Source organism: Dipodomys ordii, unplaced genomic scaffold (genome assembly GCF_000151885.1).
Source record: "Dipodomys ordii isolate 6190 unplaced genomic scaffold, Dord_2.0 Scaffold47, whole genome shotgun sequence".
In the NCBI taxonomy this organism is placed as follows: domain Eukaryota; kingdom Metazoa; phylum Chordata; class Mammalia; order Rodentia; family Heteromyidae; genus Dipodomys; species Dipodomys ordii.
The window spans coordinates 1,526,870-1,547,951 of record NW_012267263.1 but is presented as its reverse complement, the minus strand read 5'-3'; positions in this window follow the sequence as shown (position 1 = coordinate 1,547,951).

The window sequence follows — 21,082 nt, the reverse complement described above, 5'->3', positions numbered from 1 at the left end:
GCCGGAAGTGGTGCTGTGGCTCAAGTGGTAGAGCGCTAGCCTTGAGCTGAAGAGCTGAGGGACAGCGCCCAGGCCCAGAGTTCAGGCCCCACGACCGGATCCAAAAAAACAAAACCAAAACTAAAAAAACCACCTCAATCCTGATTGGTTAAGTGCACGATACAGAATCACAGATATGATGGATTGACAATATATGTATGTTTACATGACAGTATACATACATACATATGTGTGTATGGAGTCATAATGTTATATATAAATATATAAGCATAAATGGGATTTTGTATGCTGTATATCTGGGATTATGATGTATACACATAATGCTTAAGATACTAGAACAACACATAACATAAAGTCTCTGTAATCATCTTTTTCCTCCTCTTCTTCTTTCCCTTGCCTTTTCCTGTCCCTTTCCCCTTTGTCTTCCTCCTTTTTCTCTTACTTCTCATTCTCCTTCCCATTCCCCTTTTCACCCCTCCTCCTTCTTTCCTCTTCTCATTCCCAGCTAATGCCTTCTGTTTCACGTTCTGATGATGACACTAGTCAGCCTGAATCAGGTCTTCATCTTGTCTCCTAGTAGCCCTGAGAGCACAGGCAATGTTTATCATTTACTTCAACCAAGCCTAGTATTTTATAAATCAGAGCCAGGTATAGTGATGCACTCCAGTAATTCCAGCTATATAGAAGGCTGGTAGGGAAAAATTTTGGTTCCAAGTCAGCCTGGGGCAAAAGAAACCCTATCTTAAAAAACAAAAAACAAACCACCTCACAACATACACACACACACACACACACACACACACACACACAAAGCAAAATAACCTAGTCAATGACTGGAGTCTGTATTCTTCAGAGTTTTGAGAATTGTTGAGAACTATTTTATGGCCAGGCATATAGTTAATATCGAAATATAGTCATTCTATAATTACAGATCCTTGGGACATATATCAATTTGTTTTTCAGATTTATATTTTATTATTTTTTAATAACTTGAGGCCTTAATTACTGAAAATTAGTTAAAATCTCTTACTTAAAACAAAAACAAACCAAATGTGGCAGCTCATGTCTACAATTCCAGCTATACAGGAAGTAGCAATAAAAGGTTTGCTTTCTGAGGCCAGCCCAGGCAAAAAACGCAAAGACTTTTCTATGAAAGAGTAACAGAGGAAGGGTGAGTGTAATCAAAGTACATTATGTGCAAATTGTTAATATCACAATAGAAACCCCTTTGTACAATTAATTTATGCTAATCTTTTTTTTTTAATCTGAAAAATAACTTTATCAAAAAGAGTACCTGATCTCAAAAAGAGCCAGCAGAAGGCCTTGAGTTCAAATCTCAGTAATGCAAAAAAAAAGAGTCAATTCGACATTGTGGGCCTTAAATGCACCAGGCTTATTTTGTTTTGTTTTGTTTCTTTCCATAATATAATTCTAGACTGAGGAAGTCTGCTGGCTGTCAGCTTTCTTCAAATCACCTTCCAGATTATTCTTCTACTTGCATCACATAGACTGGAGTGTTGGGTCATGGCTACTCCTTGCTTTCAAAGTGTCTGGAACACAGCCTTTGGATGGATACCTTGTACCTCTGACTAGATACTAAGTGGCTGGGACAGTGAATATTTATTTGTCTCACAGGCATCCTTACTTTAGGTTGGGTCCTATGACTAGTTCTGGACCACAGACCGTGAGCCAAATTGACATGGGGCACTTCCAGGCCAAGGCTGATCAGAGCCAGTGCCCCCCTTCATCTTACCTGTGTCTGCTTGCCAACCTTGGGCCCAAAGGGAGTGAGGATGGGACATGTAGCTGCATCCATCCATCTCAGAGCACAGTGCTGCCATATACAATCCTAAATCAGTCAGCAGTTGCTCTCCTGATGAAATATAAAGATAAGTCAGAGATGAGAGGAAATAAGCAGATCTGCTTCAGTAGGAGGTATGTGGAAAAAGCATTTTTATTTTAATAGTTGTCCATTAGTGTACATCACACTGGGTGTATATCATAGCACCCGTAATCCTAGCTACTCATGTGGCTGAGATCTGGAACATTGCCTTTGAGGCCAGCTCAGGCAGCAAAGTTTTCTAGACTCCATTTCCAAAATAACATGGTAGAAGCAAATGTTATAACAAAAATCACTCTGATCCTAAATAAATACAGAGGAACATTGAAGCAATTACATAATAAATGGGAAGTGATAGGAAATAAGGAGCCTGTTCTCTTGCTTTGCTCAGACTTGTAAAATGAAGGCCCTAGGAAGTTATGGGAGTGCTCAGTAGACTCAGAACACTCACCAATAACATACAGAAGACATTTTTGATACCAAGTCTAAGCAAACTAAAAACAAACGGTAACTCTCTTAACCTAACAAGTAGCATGTACAAAAACAAATAGTTAATGGGGCACTGAGGGCTCACACCTATAATTCTAGCTAGTTGGAAAGTCTGAGATTTGAGGTTTGAGGCCAGCCCAGTCATAAACATCCTCAAGACTCCATCTTTGCAAAGGGAAGCTGGATGTGGTGGTATGGGCCTATTATCCCAGTAATGACAGGAACACTAACAGCAGATGGATCTTGACTCAGGCCTGCCCTGGGGGAAGAAATGAGACCCTATCTCAAAAATAACTAGTCAAGCCGGCTCACGCCTGTCATCCTAGCTACTCAGAAAGCTGAGATCTAAGGATCATGGTTCAAAGGCAACCCAGGCAGGAAAGTCTGTGAGATTCTTATCTCCAATAAACCACCAGAAAACTGGAAGTGGCACTGTGGCTCAAGTGGTAGAGCACTAGCCTTGAGCTGAAATGCTCAGGGACAGTGCCCAGGCCCAGAGTTCAAGCCCCACAACTGACAAAAAAAAAATAAAATAAAACCTAGTAAAAAACAAGACAAGTGAAGAGAGCATTGCTCAAGTGATGGAACACAAGTTTAGCAAGCACAAGGCCTTGAGTTCAAACTACAGTACCACCGGGCTGGGAAGATGGCTCAGTGGTAGAGCGCTTGCCTTGCATGCTTGAGGCCCTGGGTTCGATTCCTTAGCACCACATAAGAAAAAAGAAAAAAGCCAGAAGTGGTACTGTGGCTCAAGTGGTAGAGCGCTAGCCTTGAGCTGAAGAGCTGAGGGACAGTGCCCAGGCCCAGAGTTCAGGCCCCACGACCCGACCCAAAACAACAACAACAAAAACAAAACTACAGTACCACCACCTTCCCCAAAGGGGAAATCATTACATCCTGAGCCCCAAAAGGTGGGGAAGGTGGGCAGGACTCACTGAGGCTGCTACCTGGGCTGGGCCTGGAAGTCGGGACCAGTGAGCATCCTGAGCTTGTTTTTCATGGCTAGCATGGTTCTGAGCTCTACAACAAGGTACTCTGGCACCAGGAGGGAATGCTGCAGGTCCAAGGATAGAACAGCTGGGAGCTGCTTCAACTCCCACCCCTTCATCCTGCACTGGAACATCACCCTGTATATGTGACCACAGGCTTAAGGGCTGGCCAGGAGCAGAGTACAGAGACCAGATACCCCATATATCTCCACATGCACACACACACACACGCACACACATCCACACATGCTCACACATATCATGACATAAACATATAGTCAACATACTCCTGCTCTGGCTATGAAGTCTGAAAACTTTTCTGGGTGTCTGCCCAGCTTATAATGTCTCCTATAGGGGACTGGCTCCCTGTTGACAGAGGTGGGCTTTGAGGTCATATGTGTCCTGAGGGACCTTGTACTAGTCTGACTCATGATTTTTCAACTTCAATGAAAGTGCAAAAGCAATATGCATTTCAGTAGACACAGCCTTGGAATTATGAATTTTGATCTTTTCTAGGACTGCTGACAATTCTTATCAATCATTTTTGGCTCTGTGTGTGTGTGTGTGCATGTGTGCACACGCACGTGCAATCATGTGCAAAGAAGACATGAAAGCTCCATGCACTTCCATATCTTACTCTGTGAATTTCTTCATCCACATCGTTGTCATATTATTTATAATAGACAGGTAAATGTATTTTCCTGAGTCTTAGGAAATGCTCTAGCAAAATCACCTATGCAAAGGGAAGGACTGTGAATTTCCAGAAGTCTGAGGCTTTCAACTGACCTTTGAAGTACAAATAGGGATGGTGTTAGGCTGAGTGTTTGCCTGTAGGTCTGGTGGTGTGTCTAGATAGACTATCAGAACTGAATTGGATTAGAAGGGTCTTGGCCATATGCAGTGCTAGAGAATTATTTGCTTATTTGTGTATGGGGGGGGCATATATACACACTTTTTTTGAGTCATAGAAGTCTTCTGTGTTAGTTGTGGTATGACAGCAGAGGGAAAATACTTTCATTTCCCTGACAAACATTAAGGCACAAGAAGCACAAGTCAAAGGACAGATGTACTTGACTATAGTAGAACTAAAAACTTAATTTTAAAACAGAAAGGAAAGCCAGTTGAAGAAGGTAGATGTGGTGGCTCAAGCCTGAAATCCAGCTAATTGGGAGTCCGAGATTTCAGTTCAAGGCGAGCCTAGACAAAAAGTTTGGGGGACTCTAGCTCAACCAATGGCTGAATATGGTGGTGTGCACCTCTCATTCCAATTATGTAGCAAAGCACAAACAGGAGTATTATGAGCCAAGCTGTTGCTGGCTTGAAGTGAGATGCTATCTCAAAAACAACCAACGCCACTGTGCACCAGGGGATCAGTTCTGTAATCCTACCTACTCAGAAGTCAGATTGTGATTCAAAGCCAACCTAGACAACAAGTCCACGAGACTCTTATCTCCAATCAACCAGACAATGCTGAAAGTGGAGGTGTGGCTCAAGAGGTAGAGCACTAACCTAGAGTGAAAAAATTAAGACAGCGCCCAAGCCCTGAGTTCAAGCTCCAGTACTGGGCACTAAAATATAAATAAATAACCAGCTGGGTACCATGGCTCATGCTTATAATCTTTGCTACTCAGGAAGCTGAGATCTGAGGTTAGTAGTTTGAAGCCAACCCAGGCAGGAAAGTCCATGAGACTTATCTCCAATAGAGGGCTCAGAAAATGCTGGAAGTGGCACTGTGTCCCAGTGCAAATCATGTGAAACCCACACTTCTTCCTAGCTTTTGCTTCCTTACTTCTTATCTTTCTTCCCTTCTCTCTTGCTCCATGCAGATCTTCTCTTTGTACAAGGGCCTTTGTACAAGCTATTTCCTTGTCTGAATCACTTGTCTTACTTTACCACAAGACCGTTGCTACTCATTCTTAAATGAGTAGCATCCTTGATCTGGTACTTCTTCTCTTAGCCCAACATGTAACTTAATTTTCTGTCAACTTGGTGCCAATCTGTCTAGAGTAGTCTGAATATACCTGAAGATCAACAAAGAAACAACCCCAAAACTAGTTTGTACTCTTAGTTCCTAGCATAGTGCCTGGCGCATAATATATGCACAGTAAAACCATGATGTCTAAATACCAAGATCATCTTGATATGCGTGGAGCACAGTCTCTAATGAGTCACCTGGCCTCAGGCTCTCCCTTGTCCTCTCTTAGCCTCATAAAATCCTTACACTCTCCCAGGTACTCAGAGACACATGAGGAAGGGGCAGGAGACACAGTGCCTAGGCAGACTGGGACACTTCCCCTCTCCCCCCCCTCCCCACCACCACAGAAAGGGTGTAATGCAATTTGACATGTATTTTGTAAAAGGCACCCTGACAGTTGCATGATGTGATGGCAGGATAGAGATGATACAGGGCATGTGGCCGGTAGTTCCCTGTCCGAATCCAAGTTCACCTTGGTCTCTAGCCTCCCTGGAGATACGGCTGGCCTTCTTTGACAGGGTATGCTCTAGCGCTGGAGGTCAGATGGGGAAGAGTTTCAGAGGAAGATGTGCCAGGCTGAAGGCCATGGTGGTGAGGAGCAGACGCTGGAGCTAGGGCCGGAGTCTTCAGGGCAGCAGCCCTTTCCATGGACACCTGCTTACCTAGAAGACCTCATAAATGTCTGCACATGCAGATAGTGCTGACCCCAGAAAATACTGTTGCTCTCAACACACAAACCTATGATGTAGCTTATTTATAACTTAGGTAAAGTAGGACTCATAACTACTGATAAAATTATCTTATATGACTTGCTTTGTGAAGCTTTGGACTGAGAAGTCCAGAAGGAAGAGACTGAAAGTGTGAAGGTATTTTGTAGTACCAGGAAGGTGTGGCTGTCTCAGGAATGGAGACCATGTGTCCGTCACACTCTGGAACTTATAGCAGACAGTGAGCTACCCTCTTCTGCTGAGTTAGTTTAGATGAGTTGTACAGCACTTCAAGTTGTACAGCACCTCAAGTTAGAGTCCAATACCTTAATGCATGCTGTCTATAACAAAGAATGTTTGGGTATGTAACTCAAAAGGGATGAATTCTGGCCATCCAACAGTAAGTGGGGGCTGGTGAGGCACATCTGAGTTTTTTAATGTAAAAAAAAAACAGCAATAAATCCAGGCACTGGTGGCTCATGCCTTAAAAATTATATTACAATGATAACAGTATATGTACTAAGGCATTTAAAGGTTGTCATTTTTTGCTGGGCATTGGTTTCTCATGCCTGTACTGCTAGCTACCCAGGAAGCTAAAATCTTAGAATTGTGGTTCAAAGCCAGTCACGACAGGAAAGTCCATGAGACTCTTATCTCCAATTAACTTCCAAAAATAAAAATAAAAATGGGAAGTGAAGATTTGGCTCAAGTGATAGAATGCTAGCCTTGAGCAAAAAAAAAAAAAAAAAACTCAGGGACAATGCCCAGGTACTGAGTTCAAACCCCAGGACTAGCACAAGGAAAATGTAGTTTTTATTTCTTAAGTTTTCCATTTAATATTTTTGGATTACATTAGACTGTAGCTAACTGGAGCCAATGAAACAAATGTGTAGATAAGAAGGGTCAGTTATAAATTCTGTATATATTCTATCTTCTCTTTTCTCTCCTTTACTAAATCAAGAATGTCCCAGAGTCCCCAAATTAATTATTTGGTCATGGCTTTTCACAAAAGCCCATCTGTTAAAGGCTTGGTTCCCAGCTCATAGTTCTATTGGGAGGTGATGAGAATAGTATGAGATGGAGTCTAGGCAGAGGAAGTGAGGACACTGGGGAGACTAGGGCCTGGGCCCTTTCCTCTTTGCTCTTTCTTTTCTTCCTGGACTCCATGAAGTAAACAAGTTTCCTTCACCACAGGCTCCCACCATGATGGACTGTGCTATGGTGGGTCTAAAAGCAACTGGGCCAAGCAGCCGTGGACCAAAACCTCTGAAACCATGAGTCAAACCTTTTCTCATACTGTTTGTTTTCTTAGGGAACTTATCACAGAAACAGAAAACTGACTAACACATTTCTCAAGCTTTGTGCACAACCACAAGCAAATAATTAAATGTCTGACCCTCCTGATGGGAGACCCCCAGAGGTGAAGCAGTCCCCTGTGCCCTGGCCTTGTGCACACAGAGATGGCAGGTTAGAACCTGGACCAAGTCCCTTTGTCTTTTCCCCACAGAGCTCTCTCCACAGTCCTTCCTTCAAAGTATACTATTTTTCCCTTTTTTAAAAACATTAGTGCTAGTAATGGGGCTTGAACTCAGGGTCTAGGTACTATCCCATAGCTTTTTCACTCTCCAGCCCCACTTCTGGTTTTTTTATAATTAGAGATAAAATTCTCACAGACTTTCGTGTCTAGGCTAGCTTCAAACTGCTGTCATCAGATCTCAGCCTCCTAAGCAGAAATAAAGTTCTGAACTTTACCTGGCTTCTCTTAGGAGAAGCTTAAGGAGATTGCCATGAAGACTTTCATTGGTTCAATGATCTTCTCAAGATAAATAAACAAGCACGGGGAGGAAAGCAGGTATAAAGTAGTCATGTTGGAAAGGTGAGTCATGGGAATTTCTTTTGGGACTTTAAAGTTGACAAGCTGGGGGCTGGGAAGGTGTCTCAGTGGTAGAGCGCTTGCCTCACATGAATGAGGCCCTGGGTTCGATTCCTCAGCACCACATAAGCAAAAAGAAAAAAGCCAGAAGTGGCACTGTATCTCAAGTGGTAGAGCGCTAGCCTTGAGTTGAAGAGCTGAGGGACAGCGCCCAGGCCCAGAGTTCAGGCCCCACGACTGTACCCCTCCCCCCAAAAAATTAAAGTTGACAAGCTGGACAACCTGCTTTTGGTCCTGGAAAATGAAGAGCTCAGACTTGGGGATTCCTTGGCTCTCCTCTGTTGTGGTTTCAGATCTTTGTTGGGACTATTTGCACCATGCTGGGGTACTTTCTCGGGAGGGTTTCCAGGACTAGGGAGCCACTGAGGCCACCAGTGAGGGTCTGGAATGGGTTGTTTGTCTGTCTGCCTGTTTGTTTGTTGGATGTTGGAACTTGGAGTTGAACTCATGGCCTGGGCACTCTCCCTTAGCTTTTTCACTCAAGGCAGATGCTCTGTCCTTAAGCCACACCTCCACTTCTGACTCTGTGTGTGTGTGTGTGTGTGTGTGTGTGTGTGTGTGTGTGTTGATATGTATGTGGGGAGGGGGGAGTCAATTGGAGATTATGGACTTTCCTGCTTGGGATGACTTTGAATCATGATCCTCAGGTCTCAGGCTCCTGAGTAGCTAGAATTACAGGTATGAGCCACCAGCACCCAGCCTAGAATGAGTCTTGAAATAAGGGAATGCCAGAAAATTTTGGCTGCTTTCAAAGTAGTAAAGAGGTGCATACTTCCGGGGTAGAGAGCAAAGAAAGATGGGGAGCAGGGGAATGAACAAGGTGCCAGCACTCACTGAGAAATTGAATGCAAATTTGAATGTGTCTCATTTGCATCTGATGCCTTAGGAACAGACTCAGCAATTTGTCCAAGATCACACAGTGAAGAAGTGGCAAGGATCAGATTGGCAACCAGGACCATCTGAAGCCTTCACATCATCTTTCCTCACTTAGCAGGAGGATAGAGATGGCCCTGTAAAGCAGGCTGGGACCTTTAGCCCAGTCCTCTTCTACCTGAGTTGGAATTGTCATTATAGAACTTTAGACACATATGGGGGAGCTCTTCCAACTGCAAGTACCTCAAACATTGTCTGCAACACACAGCTACACATACGTACCCCACCCCATGGCCCTTCCATTGCTTTATCCCATAAGTCTGCTTTGTAAACCAGAACTCCATAGGGGAAGCTGGTCTGGTTTGTCAGAACTCCATAGGGGAAGCTGGTCTGGTTTGTGGGATCTATAGCTGCTTCAGGATCTGAAGGGCCATTGCTTCCCAAGCATGGCCCAGGGTACAGAGACATAAGAGGCACATTAGACTTAAGTTTGCCAAGACTTTCCCTAGGCATTAATCTGGAAGAATCACAAGAAGAATCCACAATCTCTCTTGGAAAATTCAGCAAGGTTAGGTGCAGAGGAGAGGTGATGGGGCTGAGGAAAAGCCTCTATGCAGTGGGTAAACTGAGGAAGCTGCAAATGGGAGTGGTAGAAGGATGACTTAGAGAGTTGGGCCCAGGAGCAGTGAGAATAGGCTTGGGAAAAATGAAAATAACTGGAGAAAGCAGTGAGAAAGAATCCTTTATGCTGCCCATACATGATCAGGAGGCAGTTCAGGCTATGTGGGATCAAAGCTCAGGATCTTACTGGGTCATCTCCCTGGGCCCTTTACATTGCTAAAGTCATAAAGTGTATGCATCAAAAAGTGTGCATGCCTATTCTTCTTTTAGCGGTACTGAGAACTAAACTCAGAGCTTTTTCTTTTTTTTTGGTCAGTCCTGGGGCTTGAACTCTGAGCCTGGGCACTGTCCCTCAGCTCTGTAGCTCAAGATGAGTACTCTACCCCTTGAGCCACAGCACCACTTCTGGTTTTCTGGTGGTTTATTAGAGCTAAGAGTCTTACAGACTTTCCTGCCCGGGCTAGCTTTGAACCACAATCCTCAGATCTCAGCCTCCTTAATAGCTAGGAGGTGTGAGCCACTGGCGCCCAGCTTAAACTCAGAGCTTCTTGCTTGCTAAGCAAGCACTCTACCACTTAAGCTACTCTACCAGTCCCTTTTTTGTATTGGTGTTTGGGGGATAAGATCTTGCTTTGGGGTTGGACAAATGGGATTGCATGAAGATGTAGAGCTTCTGCATGGCAAAGGACATAGCTAGCAAGATCAATAGAAAGCCCACAGATTGGGAGAAGATCTTCACCAGACATACAACAGATAAGGGCCTCATATCTAAAATATACCTGGAACTCAAAAAAATAAATCTCCCAACAACAATCCTCAAAGAAACAACTGCCCGATAAATAAGCGGGCTAAAGACTTACAGAGAAACTTCTCTGAAGAGGAAATAAGAATGGCCAATAGACACATGAAGAAATGTTCAACCTCAGCTGGGCACCGGTGGCTCACACCTATAATCCTAGCTACTCAGGAGGCTGAGATCTGAGGATCATGGTTCAAAGCCAGCCTGGGCAGGAAATTCCATGAGACTCTTATCCCCAATAAACCACTAGAAAACCAGAAGTGGCGCTGTGGCTCAAGTGGTAGACCGCTCGCCTTGAGCTGAAATACGCAGTTACAGCACCAAGGCCCAGAGTTCAAGCCCCACGACCAACCCCCCCCCCAAAAAAGAAATTCCACCTCACCCCAGTTAGAATGGTTATAATCAAGAACTCTAATAACAACAGATGCTGGAGGGGATGTGAACAGAAGGGAACCCTACTGCATTGTTGGTGGAAGTGTAAACTTGTTCAACTGCTTTGGAAAGTAGTATGGAGGTTCCTCAAAAGACTCCAAATGACCCAGCAATCCCACTTTTGGGCATTTACCCAAATGATCACAAACAAGGCTACACTAAAGCTACCAGCACAACTATGTTTATTGCAGCATTATTTACCATAAGTTATGGAACCAGCCCAGATGCCCCTCCGTAGATGAGTGAATCAAGAAAATGTGGTGTATAAATACAATGGAATTCTATGCTTTCATCAGAAAGAATGACACAGCCCTTGGATTTTTGAAACAGGGTCTCTTTATGGAACCCAGGAAGGAAAATCAATAATTGAGTATCCACAGTGAATGCTGGGAAAAATCTCACTAAAGGGTCCCAGGTCCTCTGGGTGGTATCTTTCTTCCTACCACAGCAGAGGTGACAATCCTCCTGCATTTTCTCTTGATACATTTAGTAGTCCTATGTGATCTCTGAGAGTGCTGCTTTGAACACTGAGCAGCAAGCACAAGCACAACTGTATAAAGAAGGAGAAATGCGGTCCCAGCATGTTAGTGGGGCCCCACGAGAAGATAAGACGACACAGAGCATTAGAGGCCGGCCTCAGCCTCCCTGCAGATGACCTAATTACTCAGTATCCTGGGAACACTGCCAAGACACAGCCCAGTCGACTGGAACATCCACCCTGCAGTAGGCCCTGGGGCCCAGAGGCCGGAGCGGGCAGAGCAAGGCAGCTTGCATCCTGAGATACACCTCTGCTGACTCCACAGCTTGGCTATTGTGAAAAGAGTTGCAATTAACAGGGTATGCAGGTACCTTTCTTGTATATTGACTTAGACTTTTTCGGATATATGCCCAAGAGTGGTATGATGGGGTCATAAGGTCTATTTGTAGTTTGTTGGGGAACTGCTGTGCAGATTTCCATAAATGGTTGTACTGTGTACATTCCTACCAACTGTGTAAAAGGGTTACTTTATTGCTTCTACACCAGCATTTGTAGTTGTTTGTTTTCTTGATGGCTGCCATTCTGACTGGGGTAAGATGGAATCATAGTGTAGTTCATATTTATGTATTTATTTATTTATCTATATGTTTATTCATTCAGTTAGTTGTTTTTGTGCCGTGCCTGTCGCTTGAACTCAGGACTTGAGTGCTGTCCCTGAGCTTTTTTGCTCAAAGCTACTGCTCTACCACTTGAACTATAGCTCCACTTTTGTTTTTTGTTTTTTGGCTTTTTTGATAGTTAATTGGAGATAAGAATCTCATGGACTTTTCTGCCCTGTCTGACTTCAAATGAGATCCTCAGATCTCAGTCTACTGAGTATCTAGGATTTAGGCATGAGTCACCACACCCAGATCTTGGTGTCATTTTGATTTGCATTTCCTTTATGACTAAAGATGTTGAACATTTTTTCATGTGTCTATTAGTCATTTGTATTTTTTCTTCTCAGAACTGTCTATTTAGTCTCCTCTGGTGGCCAGGGTAGCACTGGACAAAATCATCCCAGATAGTAATATTGACAACTCCAACCCTTGGTGAAATTACTTAGAGATTTGGAATAAAGATTGCATATCAATTCCTTCTAAATTTTGAGCTGGGCCTTAGCCACTGAGAGAGCTGAGGGGAAAAAAAAATCAGACAAAAAAATATGGCACTAAAAAGTGAAATTGGATTTAAAAAAATCAATGAAGTAACTAGGCTATAAAAATGGAAAATAAGTCTGATGTCATTCTGAAAAATAAAAGAGTTGAGTCACCTGCAGAGTCACTTAATTAGGCCCAGGAAGTAACAAGAGAACTTGAGTAATTTTCCCCCCTGAGTGTCTGTATTTCAAACTGAGTAAGGCTTCAGGGCACTCTTCTAATCAGAGTGAAATCACCTCTTTGCCCTCAGGACATCTTGAGACATTTGAAGTTGATGAAGAGCAAAAAGAGGAATATATTAAAAATGATTCCAAGGAGCCAGTGGCTTGCGCCTATTATCCTAGCTACTCCAGGAGGTTGAGATCTGAGGATCATGTTTTAAACCTAGCCCAGGCCTTAGAAAAGCTTGTGACTCTTCAATTAACCACCAAAAAGACAGAAAAGGAATATGTCTGATCTGGGGAGAGGATGGGAGACAACAAAACGCTGAACCAGGGACACAGGTTGACCCATTGCAACAAGGATACCCACTGGAAAGTATATTGGAAATGAACTTTACAACATGGGGCAGCAAGGGAAGTGGGGGGATAGGAGTGTGGGATTTGGGGGAGGGAAGGGATAGTGGGACAACAAGGAAGGGGAGGGATAACAATGATCGACAAGTAATGTACTCATTGCCTTATTCATGTAACTGTAACCCCTCTGTACAACATCTTAATAATAAAATTAAATTTAAAGGAAAAAAAAGACAGAAAAGGAGGTGTGGCTCAAGCGCTAGAGTGCCAGCCTTGAGCAAAAGAAATCAAGGACAAAGCCCAGGTCCTGAGTTCAAACACCAGCAGAGAGAGAGACAGAGACACACACAGAGAAAGACACACGAGCGAGACAGAGACAGAGACAAAGACAAAAAGACAGGAGAACTTGGATTCAGAGCAGACTATAGACCATTGTAAATGTTCTCTGTGAACCACTGCAGTGAGCATAGTTCTGGAGGTGGTCTTGTCCCTCTGCAGGTGATGCTTGACCAGTCAACCAGCCAGGGCACCCTGCTGAGACCACTGCCCTGCAGTCTCTGCCAGCCTCCAGATACAGGTAGAGCTTAAGATAGAGGAATACATCTAGAGAAGCTCAGAGCTATCACAAAGACAGGCAAGTCCAGGCTTAAGTCCCAGAGACTTGTAAGAAGTCCATTTCTGGGGCGTACAAGCTCTCCTCCCTGTGTGCTCAAGTGGCTGAGTTCCACAGTCCTGCTCCAAGTATGCAGATGAAGCAGCAAACTGGCCTTGAGACAAAGTCTCCTCTGGGAAGTTTGCAGAGATCTCAGTGGTATCACAGGGTCAAAAGTAAAGATAACTTTGACATAAATGTCAGTCTAATCATCACAGAAGATATGGAGAAGATGTGGAGAAGTAGGAAGCTCAGGTAGCTGATGTCATTCTCCTTTGGCCAACCACACTCAGCCTCAGTTCTACATTCCCAGATGCCAGAAGGCCTGTCCTTTATCCCCACATCCCCAGTCCTAATTTCTCCACACAGCTCCACCAGGTATTCTCATCATAGCTCTATCTGACCAAGCAGGACTAGAGTTTAAATCCTGTTCAACTGTCTTATACTCCTGGCTTCATACAGCCAGTGTTTGGGTCACCAGCTCACCTGCTGAACAGGGACCCTCAGGGTTGGCATACCTATAGATAAAGGACATGGCTTGGGCATGGTTTGGATCAGCCTCTTTCCTTTCTCTCCCCTGATTGGTACTTGGTCTGTCTATTCCTGTAGCCCTACTCTGTACCCACCTCCATGCCAGCTCTCTTCCTATCACCTCCTCCCCTGCCTATGACCTGGGACCAGCCCAAGTATGCAGATTGCTGAGATCAGGTCCTGGCTGCCCTTGGCCCAGGAATCAGCTGAATGAGCAAAGAAGACATCATCAGACTTCTCAGAGTCTCTGCTCAGGGAAATGTGGCTCCCAGTGACTTGATTGCTCAAGCAGTCTCTACCGCAACCTCAAGAGTGAGGACTAAGGCCAGCTAGCACCAAGACTGGGGGTTCACACAGCAGTGCTGTCACCTCCCAGGGGAAAAACAAGAGATCCAGTCAGTGCTGCCAAGTGGAAAGCCCAGTGACTTTCTGTTAGGTACCAGCTCCATGTGACACACAGATGACTCTGGAAGGAAGCATTTATGTGGCCTTTGCAGGCCTAGACCCTTGCACAAGAGTTAACTTTTAGCCAAGGAAGGACTTGGATTTAGACAAAGGTTGCCACAGTGGCTAGGCGTCAGTGCTGGGGTGTCCCAAATCCATCCTGCTCCTGTGGCTCCTTCTACCAGGTTCCTTTCGGGGATAATTTTCCCCACTGTGCTTGGTATGGGTGAGATTATCTCAGGTGCTTTTCTCTATTATTCAAAGCTAGCAAAGGATTCCTTTCTCTCCTGTCCAAGCCCTTCAAGGTGGGACCTGGCTTGGAGGTCCTCACAGAGGCATGTTACAGAGTTTGCTGGTCTAACTGACACTTGGGACAGATAGCCTCTTCCATGAGCTCAACAAGGGTTGTGTTTCCTGCTTTTCCAGCCCACTAGGACAGCAGAGTCCGCTACCCCCAATCCTCTGAGATCTTTGCCTCCTTATACTCTGTTCTTTTATCTGCACTAGCTAGAATCTCTTTCTGGAAATGGTGGAATCCTAAATACCACTGCTGGAAGACTCTTCTTAGCCTATACTGAGCCACCGTTAAATGTCTCCAACAATATCCATGACATCCTGGGCATACATTAGGTAATGTTGGACATCTTAACAATGTGACATCTTCCTATCCATAAAAAAATGATGTCTTCCCATTTGTTTTAGTCTTCTTTAATTCCTACCAGCGGTCTCTAAGTTTACAGCCTATTATTGTTCTTGAGCCTGTTAGTGTTTTTGATTAGCATAACTTCTCCAGATAATAAGGGACATGCATTTCCTTTACCACAAATTAGCATTAAAGCCAAAAGAAACTGTCTCTTTCTCTATTTCACAGGCCCCCATAATTTCAGTATTTTCACTTTTGGTAAGCAAAACCCAAAGTATACTATTGGTGGGCTCCATGGTTTCCTTGACATTTAATATATACCCACTCAGCTATTATTTTCCCAGATTTAAAAACTCATAATTAAAACTGGGCACAAGTGGCTTACATGTATAATTCCAGCTACTCAGGAGATTGAGATCTGAGAATCGAGGCTCAAAGACGTTCAGGCAGGAAAAGTCCATGAGACTCTTCCCTCCAATTAACTAGCAAAAGACTAGAAATGGAGTTGTGGTTCATGTGGAAATGTGTTGTCACTTAGCTTTTTTGCTCATGGGATGTTCATTAGATTCTCTCCAACACAAGTCAGGCTTAGGAAAGATCCAAATAAGAGACTCATCATGGGCCTCGTTTCACATACTACTTGAACAATCCATGTAAGTATGGGAAACTACAGGGAATAGGCCAGAGGCTAATGCCACTGGAGGCTCTGCATCTGGATTCAAGTTGCTCACATTGTCCTATACTTTATGCTTTTATTGTCATGCATTTTCCTGAGAGATGGGATAATGGTCCCTTTCATCTGATAATCAGAAGTCAGGGCCACAACAGCTACATCCTAAAGATGGAGTGGAGCTCTCCTGAGTGGACCTGAGACGTAAGTGCAGATAGAAGGAGAGTTGGGTTAGATGTCTGCAATGTGTGCTCAGCTTCTATGCTGAATTTGAGAGCAGTGCTACAGAATAATATTCCCAACTGATAGCATCCCAATCAATTTCAAAAGCTCAGTGAAAAATCGTATTTCATTTCTGGTGATGTTTTCTTGACCTGCCCAGATTTGGAGACATGGTTGGTCCCCAGACCCTGAAAGTCTTCCCCAGGCTCAGCCCCTCCCTCCACAGAACATGGCCTCAGGTCCCAGGTTGCCTGAGCAGCATCCCAATAGACTGGCCACATCCTTCCCCTCAAGGCTGAGGCCCCATTCTTCTCAGATATTTTGTCACATCAGACACGTGGATACCACAATCACCCTGACAGTCCTCCGTGTCAATTCAAATGGGTCACCATGCCAGATAATCTTCCTCACCTATGTTTGGTGATGAGGACATATGTGGGGACAGAGAAGTTCCCAAACTCCCCCTCCTCCCTGTACCATACATCCTCATAGTCCTCATCTCTGCTAGTGAAAGACTTGTGATGATGGGTCCCTGGTCATTCACCCAAGAGTCAGTTGAAGGAATCTCAACAAAACAGGCTTCTGATAAAGCCTGAGAGCAGGAGCAGATCATTCAACAACTTTTGGCTGAAACTTCCTTTTTGCTGTTTGGGGTGTGTGTGTGTGTGTGTGTGTGTGTGTGTGTTGGCATGGTTGTGGTAGCTCTGAGAGTTCACGAGTGTACAGCTGCTCCTCTGCCTTTTCCAGACTTGCTTTAAGCCCTGCTGCCTGAAGAAACAACTTGTTCCCATGTTAACCAACACGGTATGAGAAAAGAGTATTCACTCGTGACCGGCGCATACCTCAGAATCTTGAACTGTTCATATTTTTTTTTATTTTTGTTTGTTGTTTGTGTGTGTGTGTGTGTGCTGGTACTGCCGCTTGAACACAGAACCCAAGAGCTGTCCCTTAGCTTTTTCTGCTCAAGGCTGGTACTGTAGCACTTGAGCCACAGCTCTGCTTCTGGCTTTTTGGTCGTTAATCAAAGAGTCGCGTGCATTTTGTGCTCAATCTGGCTTCAAAGTGCAATCTTCAGATCTCAGCCTCTGAACTAGCTAGGATTATAGGTGTGTGCCACCAATACATGTCCTATCACAGGCTTTATTTTGAGGAAAGATGTCAAAAGAGGAAAAGCCACCTTTTTGCTTTTTTCTGCTCTTGGAGGTGGCATCTGCTGGTCTGCTGAGTCACCATCCCTGCAGGTGACAGGCAGCCCACCCTGTGTGCGTGAATGCTTTGGCTATTTGTAGCCTGTGGTTCCCCATGAGTCCGTAGGATGGGACAGAGCCTTGAGCAGATGTTACACAGGATGTATGCGTCACAAGCCGCGTCAAGAGGATAAGGTCTGAATCTTCAAAGAGAAGTTTATTTCAAATAAACGGAGTCATGATTGCTGCAAAGATACATTAAGCAGTTGACACCAATGGCAAAACCCAAACTTGGCATTTTGTCTGGTGAAAAACTTTACAAGTTTCTATAGAATGCTATTAGAAGCAGAAATCAATCATTTTTCTTCTGGTGAAACTTAAAAATCCACCAAGCTTAATACCAAAATGCAGAAACATCTATCAGTCTTTAAATGCTCCTGATACAAAAGTAACAAAGAATGGTTTCAAGATTTGAATTTTTATTTTTTTTTAATTCTTTTTCTCAGAAGTGGCACTGTGGCTCAAATGTCAAACTGCTAGCCTTGAGCACAAAGAGGCTCAGGGATAGTGCCCAAGCCCCAGAAGAAAAACAATGTGGAGATCACTTTGGGCTGGGAATGTGGCTTAGTGGTAGAGTGCTTACCTAACATGCGTAAAGCCTTGGGTTCAATTCCTCAGTACCACAGAAACAGAAAAAGCTGGAAGTGGCCCTGTGGCTCAAATGGTAGAGTGCTAACCTTAAGCAAAAGAAGCTTAGGGACAGTGCCCAGGCCCTGAGTTCAAGCTCCAGGACTGGCAAAACAATTTTTTCCACTTAATTTTTAAAATTATCTTTAAGTAGTTGTACAAAGGAGTTGCCATGTAGCAAAGCAGTTTTTGAATACGATATCTCTTGATCAATGTCATCTTTCCAACATTCTCACCCATCACTTATTCCCTTCCTATCCCTTCCTTAACTATTCTTCATTGGGTTCTTGAACTTTTAAATCAATTTTCATATCTCTATTTGCTATATATTCCATGCTGAAGAAGGAGGGTACAGGAGAATGGAGAAGGCCAGGAAGGAGAGCATTTCCTATATACTCACAATGGGATCAGGCCAGCTTTTGCTTGAGATGTCTGTAACAATTTCAACATTTCCTGTTCTGTGTGTGGAAAGAGTGAGCATCTTCCTGAAGCTTCTAAGTCAAAACAGGAATCTTCTAAGAGTTTTTCTGTTCACTAAGTTATCTTTGCCTTTCTTTTCTTTTCTTTCTTTCTTTTTTTCCATTGTGGGGCTTGAACTCTGGGCCTGGCACTGTCCCTCAGCTCTTTAGCTCAAGGCTAGCGCTCTACTGCTTGAGCCACAACCTCACTTCTGGGTTTTGGGGTGGTTAGTTGGAGAAAAGAGTCTCACAGACTTTCCTGACATGGCTGGCTTTGAACTGTAATCCTCAGATCTCAGCCTCCTGAGTAGCCTGATTACAGGCGCCCGGCAATCTCTGCCTTTTTTAGAGTAAGCTAGCACTCCTCAGCCTCGTGGTACCCTCCTGGATCCTGGAAGATAAGTTTTCAGTCATGGTGGAAGTGAAGGATTATGGGAGGGACAAGGGCTTTAGGGGCAGCTTTGCCCTGATTTATTGCTCTGGAGATGTGAGCCTGGGGTAAAATCCAGGCTTATTTCTGGTTTTGTGGACTCCTCTCTTGCAGTCACCCAGGAAGGAAGAACCCGTTCAGGGATGCTAAGACTCTCCAATGCTAAGACTCTCCGAGCAGCCAGGATGAGCTACAGGAGCAGGTAAAAAAAAGGTAGGGAACAGAGAAGCCCCAGAGCTCCTAGCCGAGTAGGCATCACACGGCCTTGCAGGTACAGGGTCCTGAGGCATGACCCCTTGTCTCTGATTCATCAGACAATAAAATACTCCCACTGTCTCCCAGCTACTTGTCAAGCCTTTTGATCTGCTGAAATTTCTCTCTCCTCCTCCCCACAAACTTTTATGACTTTCTATATGTGTGGTAGGTCTGTTCTTGAAACAAGGTAGGCACATGAATCAGAACTCACCCACAGTTCCTGCCAGTTTTCTAAGGTGTGGCTCCCTGGTAAAGTCTAACCAGGCCTATTTGTGGACTACTACATGCTCTCTCTCCATTATCATCCTAAGTTGGAACATACCTGGACCACCAGCATCATGGAAGCCAGTCCCAGAGGCTTCCCTATTGGACAGTTACCCAAGCCCTGTTCTTGGTGATTAGAGTTTATTGTATCAAAGAGGAAGAACTATTATTCAAATCCAGGCCTGACTCTTGCCTTTTGTTTTCACCCATGAGTCATTGGTCTTCTCTTTTCATATTCCAAGCTTTCCATTTCTTCCTTCCTTAGTTTTCTTTTTCTCTTTTTCCTCTCCCATCTGTTCTTTCTTCCTTTCACACACACTTTTGTAGCCTTGACCTACACTGAAACTCTGGGTCTGAAAAACTCAAAGCTATAGTTCTGACACATTATCTTTCCCACTGCCTAGAGTTCCAAGTTTGCTTTCCTGACCTTGGTGAAATGCCCAGTACTTGTTTCTGATAATTCAAGTCCCTTCTTTGACCAGCCCAGGTCAGAGCACAAACTCTAATCTTCTTGGCTCATCATTATTTAACCATCCTAGACAGGCTCAGACTTTTCACTCGGAGGATGTTACCAATAGTGCAGTGACATTGTCAGTATTTTGTCACAATTTCTGGCCTCCACCTGCAATTGGCCAGCCCTCTCTCTCATTCTGTGCCTCATCTCAAGCTAACAATCCAGCTTCTTCCTCCCTGGAGCCCCTTGGACCAGCACAGCTGCTTGGCTTCCTCCCAATGCCCCACTGGAATTTCCAAGGTCCTCCAGACTAAGTAGCCTCCTGCCTGACCCAAGAATATTCCCCTGGGGTGTTCTGTCACATAAGTTCTTCTAAGAATTTGTTGCCAGGAAAAAGAATTCCCTGAAGAATTGGCAAGTTTTCTTTTCTTAGACAATAAAAGCTGCATACCATTCTGTTTGTATTACTGGGAAGCTCAGAGTTAGGTCAACACTGATGACAGATGCACTCATGGTCCATTTCTGCTCTCTTGCTGCTCCTATTCATTTTTACCTTGTTGGGTGTATGTTTCCTTTGCTTATGGAGAGTCTGGTACAAGTAGACATGTGGGAAGGCTGTCCAGGTCCACCAGATGACCTAGACATTCTACCTCTCATTTCCCTCAGTGATCATACTCGCCATGAGGTTTGAGTACCTGTACTCCTGACTGCCCATCTTCGGAATCTCCATGCATCCAGAGCGATCCTTACCCATGTGTGCCCTGCAAAGCAGGTGCTTTCCAAAGAAAGATGGATCCCCTTGGCCTGTAGACCAGCCAGTTGAGGCTCTCTTGCTCCGGCCTTTTGCTGAAGCTGAGACTCATGTCCCCCTATCCTGGCCTGTCTTACTCCTTCCAGCCTGGACTGTCCATGCTGGCCTTGGTGTAATAAGGGTGAGGGGGTGGGGAATGGGTGGGAATCAAGCTGAAACTTAAAGAAACCATGTCAGCAAAATGACATTGATTAATGCTAAATGTCACTATTGTGTGTTTTTGCCCTATTCCCTGAGGGGTTTTTTTTGTGGGGGGGGCAGGGTATGGTTAAAAGATAGGATAGTTTTTGAAAACAAGTTTTGTAGATTATCTGAAATAATTTAAGATGCAGTAGTTCTTACACTTGGCCTCTGCTAAAGAACCTGGCCAAGAGCTTTTATTTGGAAGGAGTAAAAGTCAGGCTTGAGAACAAGAGTTTTTCTTGCAATAGAATTCTCCCCATATCCTGACTCCTTAATCCAGTACCTTGCACACAAGGTGGCCACACACACCAGTGCAGGGCCTTGAAGAGTTTCCCAGGTTG